Genomic DNA, 8,958 nt, shown 5'->3' on the forward strand with positions numbered 1-8,958 from the left:
GATCTCATTACCGGTCATCTTTAAAAAAAATAAAAATAAAAATAAATAAAAAAATATGTAAGTTGTATTTCATCAAAATTAAAAACTTTGTGTATCAAAGTACACTATCATCTAAGTAAAAAGGCAACCCACGGAATAGGAGAAAATATTTGCAAATCATATAGCCAATAAGAGATTGATATCTAGAATATAGAAAGAACTTCTACAACTCAACAATAACAAACAAAAAAACGAGTGAAAGATGGGCAAATGACATAAATAGCTACTTTCCAAAGAAGATATCCAAATGGCCAAAAAGGACACAAAAAGATGCTCAACATTACATATCACTGGGAAATGCAAATCAAAATCACAATGAAATACCACCTCACACCCATTAGGGTGGCTTTTATTAAAAATAACAATAATAGGGGCCGGCCTCGTGGCGCACTGCTATAGTGCGCCGCTTGGGAAGCGCGGCGGCGCTCCCGCCGAGGGTTCGGATCCCACATACAGACCGGTTCCCGCTCACTGGCTGAGCGAGGTGCGGGTGCAACACTGAGGGTTGCGATCCCGTTGCCGGTCCCGATCCAGTACGGGCGCGACACTGAGGGTTGCGATCCGTTGCCGGACACGAAAAAAGACAAAAAAAAAAAAAATAACAATAAAAAAATTTTTAAAAGAAAACAAAATAATTGTTGGCGAGGATGTGGAGAAATTGGAAATTGTGCACTACTGGTGGGAATGTAAAATGGTATAGCTGCTGTGGAAAACAGTATGGTGGTTCCTCAAAAAATCAGACATAGAATTACTCTATGACCCAGCAATTCTACTTCTGGGTATATACATTAAAGAACTGAAGCTGGGACTCGAACAGGTACTTGTACACCCATGTTCATAGCAGCATTATTCACAATAGCCAAAAGATGGAAACAACCCAAATGTCCATCAATGGATGACTGGATAAACAGTGTAGTATATACATACAATGGAATATTACTCAGCCTACAAAAGGAATGAATTTCTGATTTACGCTACAGCATTGATGAACATTGAAGATATTATGCTAAGTAAAATAAGCCAGACACAGAAGACAAATATTACGTGATTCCCTGTGTATGAGGTACCTAGAAAAGTCAAGTTCACAGAGACAAAATTTAGAACAGTGGTTACCAAGGGCTATGATGAGTGAGGAGTTATTTAGGCATCAGAGCTGCTGTGTGAGATGATGAAAAAGTTCTGCAGATGGATGGTGGTGATGGCTGCACAACAATGTGGACGTACTTAATGCCACTGAATCAAACACTTAAAATGGTTCCTTTAATGTTATGTATATTTCACCACAATAAAAAAAAAAATGAAAGAGAAAGGTCAACATGGTAAATTTCATATTACCCATATTTTACCACAATTAAAAAACAAAAAACTTTAGATGAATTGCAAAGGATGAGTTTGGCAAGACAAGGAGCACAATGACCTTCTCATTTCTTTAGCTTTCCACCTAGATACAACATCATCCATGACAAGGGAAAAAAACATTTAATATAAAACTAAAATCTTTCTCTACCTTTAGTCCTATTATCCCTGGGTCACTTAACTGAAATACTGAAATTTTTAAGAATATAAACATGCATGCTTACTAATTGTGCTGTTTTTTGTTATATATAAATAATTTAAACCATTTAACAGGAAAATAAATATTTTAATATACTCTGCATATAGTATACACTATTTAACTTATAAAACAAAGTCATAAGATTGCTCCTACTTGTTAAAATGTTTCTCCTTAGAAAAGTGCGGATGTTATATATAACGAATAACAAATAGAACAGCAAAGTGCTCAGAACAAGTAACTTAAAAATTAAATTTGTTTCCTAAAGCAACAAAATTTGTTTTTAATGAAGGAACACTAAGACATACAGGGTTCAAAATGAAAGCAATGTAAAAAGAACTATGATTCTTTAAGTAAAAATACCCTGATATGCACTGCAAGGCTTTTCCTAACTTCTTTACCACTGTCTCTTCTTCTGTTCTTTTCCACCCTTGCATTTTTGGGGGTGGGGGTGTGGGGGGGAGAGAAAGAGAAGGCTGAGACAAAGAACGGATAATAGGAATAAACCAGATAGTAGGAATAAGGAAGAAAAAACCACTACAGTTTATTTTTTATCCTCACAATGAATCCTAAATACATCACCATCATCATTATCGTTACCATAAAATGCTAACAATCCAGGGCCGGCCCAGTGGCTCACTCGGGAGAGTGCGGTGCTGAGAACACCAAGGCCCCGGGTTCGGATCCCATATAGGGATGGCCAGTTCGCTCACTGGCTGGGCGTGGTGCTGATAACACCAAGTCAAGGGTTAAGATCCCCTTACCGGTCATCTTTTAAAAAAAAAAAAAAATGCTAACAATCCAAATTTCTGAGGGCAAGGAACAACTAGATTTCCTGAAGTCACAACCCAATCTATAGCAAAAGAAAAAGAAACCATCTTCAGGCTTGCATTTGCAAATTAAGTCTGTATGCCAATTCTTCAAACAACCTTGACTGTAATACAAAGCTGCAGTTAAATACGGTGACATGAACCTTGGTCAAAGGGTGGAACACTAAGTTCTTTTACAGCTATCCAGCCCAAGAGGTGACATAAGTTAAAGAACTTTAATCTCAAACATTTCATTCACTAAGTACAGAAAATATCAAGGTTTTCATGAGATACTGTATGGTACAAGGAGACAACTATGCTGGGAGATAGCATCTGGTAATAAAAAAAGTTGTACCTCACAAATCCATATAACCAATTATGCTGCAATTAAAAAAAAAATTTAAAAAATAAAGTTATAATTAATGATGCTGTACATGATACTACAAAGTTCTTTGGGAAAAACAAAGTGAGAATTTGGGAAGACGCTAACTTATCTGTCTGAACTCAAAATAATCCTATAAAAAAATCCCATCATTCTAAGAGTCTTTTTGATCCCAGTGACAAGTGTAAAGGTCCCTGAATTGGACTGCTATTTATCAAGGGGGATGGCCTCCCTATACCACTAACAGTAATGTTTTTCTCCTGTTGTAAAACATTTGACTGAGGCTTAGCAAACACTCTCATATAACCAGAACCTAACATCAATGCTGGTATAATCCTGTGCTCCTCATTGTACACATTTTCACATTTTTCTAAAAAACTTCCCTCCTTTGTTTTCCTTAATCATCCTCCAAAAAAAAGGAAGACAAAAACTTGGTTCCTAGATATATATGCAGATTTTTCACCCCAGAACTTAGCCCTCATCTTCTGAAGGCAAATGCCCTTTATAACTCCCTCTGCTGTGGTTGCCACTTTTCCTAAACCACAGGTCTTCCTGACTTGCAGCAGGGCCAGGCCAGATTACAGTTATGTGGTAGGCGAGCTTTGACAAGGCCTCAAAATAGACCCTGGACACCAGCCAAGGAAAATGTCACTCACCAGTTCCAACTTCATCATACTTTAGCCCCTCAACACTTCATTTTTTTTTTTTTTTCTCTAATCTCTCTCATTTCAAAAGTACAAAGAATCCTGAACCTCTTCCTGGCCAGGAGTGACCCCTATAACATTGAAATTAAAAATTTAAACCTCCCTTATACTGAATACCTACTTCCTGCCTTGAGAATTAATCTATCAGTAGCACTCAGGTGTGCAAAAGGATTTTTGGATCTAAAGCTCCACAGAGGTTTATTTTACAGTGAATAGACTAGGATGTGGAAGGTAAAAGAAGAGGGAAGGTGGGCTATTAATTTCTCTTGTGACTAAAAATATAGTAGCAGACTTCAGCAGGGCAAGAAGTTAAATGATATACAATGTTTTCAATTGCAATTGGTCATAAAATTCTGAAACAATCAACCTACTACAAGATGTAGCTATTTCACTATTAGGAAACATAAATGGTTTACATATGACAGCACCAGTCTTCAAACCACAGTATTTCAACTCTTACCAGCACAAATAAAATTAACCACCTGACACTCTAAAATGTTTTAAATTGCTTTATAAAATACATTTGCAATTATTTTTTTAATGGAGAGATGGATAAAGAATACAAAGTAAATAAGTGCTCCTTTCTCCTTCTGCATGCCTAAGAAAGAAGTTCACTTCTATTATAAAATAAAGCCCAATATAGAATTGAAATAAAATTTTAAATTTTCACTACTTAAGTTCCAAACTTACAGTCACACTTTCGGAAATACATCCCATATACATACTTCTGAACCAGTGTAAAGCCTTATATACAAGTTGTTCATTATAGCAGTGTCTGTGTAAGGAGAAAAAACAACCTAAATGTAGGGAGTGATAAAATAAATTATGAAAAATGAATAAATTATGGTTCATCTACACTAGGCAGGACATCCAGTCTTTTAAAAACAAATGAGATTGACATACGTGCTAATATAGAAAGATCTGTAAGATATATCGAGGGTAAAAATGAAGGGTACAGGATATTTCTCTTAAATGTATGTAACTGTATATGTAATATAAAATTTGAAGAGGATATACATGAAACCATTGACAGTGGTTGCTTGGATTAAAGGATGGGGAAAGGAAAGGCTGGGAGTTTGTGGTAGAAAGACTTCATTTTCATCATGTAACATTTTCTTTTTAAATGTTGTATCAATTTTAGAAAGTCCCACAAACATCTATTGAACCCATGAAGTAAGCTTTATCTTTCTTTGTATACCATTTTTCCCCCTTCCTAACCACCTCTACTTTTATCTACTGCTCTTCCTACCACTAAACTAAAACAAAAGCATACACATGCAGCGAGTCTCAGAATTTCTCCAAGAAATAGAGTTTTCTCGGCCCTCCCCACCAAAATAAATAAATAACAGAACAAATTAAAAAGTATAACATAGGATAAACCCAGTTTTTAGCCTAGTGTTTGATTCCTTTTAAATCTACTCTATTTTATTGTAATCCGCAGAGTTTTAAAAGTAAAAGTGCAATATGCAACACCAAAAAATCATTTCCAAAGGTGTCCTATCTATTTATTACCTTAGAGAAATGGACAAACACTAAGTTATTTTACTTAAGACAAATTTTGCTCAATTTCTTCCTTCTAAAGTTTTAAAAGTTCGGTTTTGAATGATGGTCACAAAGTTTATTCTTTATTTGGAAACTGGATAAGGTAGTAATTTTCTCAGTTAAGGGACCATTTCTCCATTCAGATTCTCCAGAGAGAAAGCAACTACCTAAAAGGAAAAGGCTATGACTTGGACACTATTTTGTAGGCGGCTGGCCCCTATTTCGTAGGTGCTAAGTTAAGGAAAGAAGAATTTTCTTTTTAAGCGATCCTCATCAACATTCCCAGCACACTGTAAGGAGAATTTTTCTTTTTTTTTCTATACATCAACAACTCTGTTCCCTTTCACACCAGGAACATGGTAAACAATTCACAAAGAGCTGTGCAAGAAATTGCTCCCTCCCTCTTGCTAAATTCATTTCTAGTAAAGATGTTTTTGTTTTGAGAGAGAGATACTTTGCCAAATACTGTATATCTTCCATATCACTTTTTCTTCATTATGGAGATGCTTAAATCCTGACCTAGGAAGGTTTCCTTTTCATATTTACCTATCAAGACTGTCAATTATGGTGGGTTTCACAAGGGATTTTTCCAAAAGACAATCTCTGTTCACAGGGAACTGAAACTCTTAAGTCACTACTAGCTGGACAAAAATCAAAAGCAACATATAAGAATGGATATCCAAGTAAAAAAGGTATCCAAGTCAAAGAATTAAAGGAATTTGTTAAGAAAGACCAACAGGATAAACTTGCCACTACTTTAGAACTAACGTTCTTTAAAAGTGATCAAAGTAAAATAAACTGAATTCAAAAAAGAAGAAAAAGAAAAACGAAGCTAAGAGTATCAACAACTCTGTGATTTCAAAGATATTTTGCCTAACAACATTTTGAAAGCCAAAAATGATCAAATTACATTTCAGCAATAGTTATTTCAAGTTTAAAATGAAGCCATTCCAATAAATCACAACTTTAATACACACTTTCTTCTATAATAGATCTTAAATAAGAACAGTATAGTTAGTCTCATTCCACATTTTTAAGAACAGAATCACAAAAACGGGTGAGGCTTCCCACTCAAAAGACTACTTTGTATAGTGTAAATTCTTTCAGTGAACTTTTTCGTACCTTAGTGATGGTAGCTCTTCTTTCCACTGACATTGATTTTGCTTCTAGACTCCTTCATTTATCTTTCCAAATCTGGCAAAAAAAAAGGGGGGGGGGTGTAAAATCACAACAATCCACTTAGGAACGAACTATTCTAAATCCAACCATTCTGCAAAACTTCAATTTTTTTCCTTACCACACTTCATGATGATAAATATCCAGCAACAAACATGACAAAAGAAAGCATAATACAACACTTCCTATAAAATGAGCAAAGGCTTCTAATTAAACAGGCAGAAACAAACTTAGCTTTCCTCTATTTCGATTTTAAGATCCATATCAATGATTCACAAAGTGAGTGACCTAACTTCCTAAATGAATCACACTTTCCGAAATTCTTATTCTACATGAGTATAATACTAGGTCATCATCTCTGTATTTGTTAAACAGCATGATGTTGGTTAAACAGGGTTAATTCTGCAAGACTTCCAAACCACAGCAAACTTGGAATCCCTGCTAACGAACTCCATCTGCAACACTTTGCATTCTCCAACAACTGCACCTTCTCATAGATTCATCCCCAAAAGAAAATGTTATCTTGAAAAAAATAATGTCATTTTAAACACTGATTAAGAAGTTATCCACCCCTACCCTGTTCTCCATCTCTCTCGTTCCATCACTGCACCCACATTCTCTTCCCATTGTGATAACATAAAAAATTAACAGTTATCCTCCAATATCTCTTTTAGTCAATTAACCTACTGCTTAAGGCAGGAGTGCTGAGTCATTAAATGGAAACTCAAAGAAAACGAGCTACAAAGTACAGTTAAAGTTTAGGATACAATACTTCCCTAGCCATGTCTCAGCAGCCTGATATTTGTATTTCCCACGATGGAAAAAGTAGAGTAAACACTTCAACTTTTTTCCCTCTAAGAAAGAAAAAGCGAGTTTTCTTAGGTCCTCCTGCTTCCTGCTGGATATCCACAGCAAAGCTATATAATTTAACAATCTGAGTGTGAATAACAACTCATATTAGTAAAGCATTAACCCTGACCCTCCTAGCAAGCGCCTGTTAAGCCCGCGCTGCAGTTCGAGTCAAGGAGGGAGGAGGGAAAAAATCCCTTAAAAATGCTACGCCCTCCACCCGCCTGACACCGTTCCCTGGACTGCTCGTTACGGGACAGAACCGAAGGGAGTGTGGCGTCTCGGGAGAGGCAGAAGGACCCTCGGACACCCGAAACAGAGGGACGGTTGCCCAACTTAATTTCTTCTGCAATGGGAGTAACACCTTCCCCCCGCGCGGAGGAAGGGTGAGCTTTAGGAATCACGCGTGATGCCCGAGAACGCGAAAGGCAGGGGACGACCCCGGCCCGGGAGCCCCCGGCCCCCAGCAAGGGGTCAGCCGCGGCGCGGATCTCAAGGGGCTGCGGAGGCCAGAAAGGGGGCTCCCAGCTCCCCGCTCCCACCAGGCCGGCGGAAGAAGCGGCCCTTACCTATCTCTGGCCGTGGGCTGTGGCTGCGGCGCAACTTGGGAAGGGCCGGAGCACAGCTCGCCCGCCGGGGCGAGAGACGAAGGGCGCCGGGCGCGGCGGACCGACTCGGTCTCGAGTCCCCGGCCAGTCGAGCCGGCCTGGACGCGGCGGCTCCCAGCGCCAGCAACCGGCCAGTCAGTCGATCCGCTGTGCTCTCCGCGCCCCGGCTGAGACAGCGGGAACCGGCCCCCGGGAGGAGCCGCAGCCGTAGCGGCAGGCGGAGGCGGCGACAGAGGGGCGGGGCCACGGGGTCGGTGACCCGCTCACCCGGAAGTGATTGTGGCCGCGGCGGCCCAGGAGTGGCGCGGGCCGGGCTTGAACCCAGCCAAGCGAAACTCCCTGGTCTCTTCCTCAAGAGCTGCTGCCGGCGGGTTGGCCGGTGAGATTCCCCATGCGGCGATGCGCTTGCCTCCCTGCTGTGCCCCAGCGAGCTGCTGGGGCCCCGCGGGGGAGAGAACGGCGGGGCGTGGCCGCGGTCGCCGGTAGGGCGGAGCCCGGAGCGGCCTAGTGGGAGGTTCCTCTGGGCCCAAGGTTCCTGCCCATCCTCTCTGACCCCAGGACCAGGGCCCGTAATATGTATGAATCGATACGTGTGCAGGTTCACGGCGACACCTGCCCTGGTTCCCTCTAAGCCTGGGCTTGGGTAAGTGGGCCGGGGTGGCGCTTCGACTGTAAGAAGAGTGTGCGAGATTGGGTGTGGGTGAAATGCTAAAAGCTTTGTTTCCTAAGTGAAAACACATGATTTTAAAATGATTTCCAGAGAAGAATGCTTGGAGGAGGGGGGATATAAAGAGGGAGGGTTGAGTCCGTTAAAAATCTGATAGACACGGACCTGTCATTAATTCCAGAAGTAGCTATCGAGGCCCACCAGGTTCAAGGCACTGGGGAAAGACCAGAGTCCTGCTCTTGAGAAGCTTACTTTCTAATGGAGTAGACCGGCTTAAACAAACGAGGTAATGACAGATTGTTGTAAGGCTCGGCAGGAAACAGGGATGAGAAAGATTTTGTGAGCGAGGCCTATTGGGCCGGATAGGATGTCTAAAGAAAACCTCGGGAAGGAAGTGATAGTTGAGCAGCCTCCTATCTAAAAAGGCACGAAATACACATAGATACAACTTTACATACAGGGACTATAGATTCCAGAACCCCCTGAATAAGCCCATAGATTCCATGTTAAGAGCCTGACTCTAAATCTAAGAGCTGTTTCTGCGCTGCCTACTCCCTCTGCGATTTCAGAAGCCTTGCTCTCTCTCAGAGTTCATGGGGGCTGTTGCTTTAGCACTAACACGGGAGATTC

At 40.4% G+C, this 8,958-nt stretch overlaps 1 protein-coding gene across 1 annotated transcript in view; it reads right to left on the reverse strand.

The window, feature by feature from the left end:
* LOC103608577 (leucine-rich repeat flightless-interacting protein 2-like) overlaps positions 1 to 7,863 on the reverse strand; it is a gene marked incomplete at its 3' end in the record, with an annotated part of 63,170 nt that extends 55,307 nt beyond the window's left edge. The window contains exons 1-2 of the mRNA XM_008592996.1: positions 7,623 to 7,863; positions 6,151 to 6,222 (exon numbers count right to left, since the gene is read on the reverse strand). The remainder of the gene's footprint in view (positions 1 to 6,150; positions 6,223 to 7,622) is intronic.
* Positions 7,864 to 8,958: the final 1,095 nt, after the last annotated feature.

The sequence above is a fragment of the Galeopterus variegatus genome, unplaced genomic scaffold (assembly GCF_000696425.1).
Source record: "Galeopterus variegatus unplaced genomic scaffold, G_variegatus-3.0.2 Scaffold8583, whole genome shotgun sequence".
Lineage (NCBI taxonomy): Eukaryota > Metazoa > Chordata > Mammalia > Dermoptera > Cynocephalidae > Galeopterus > Galeopterus variegatus.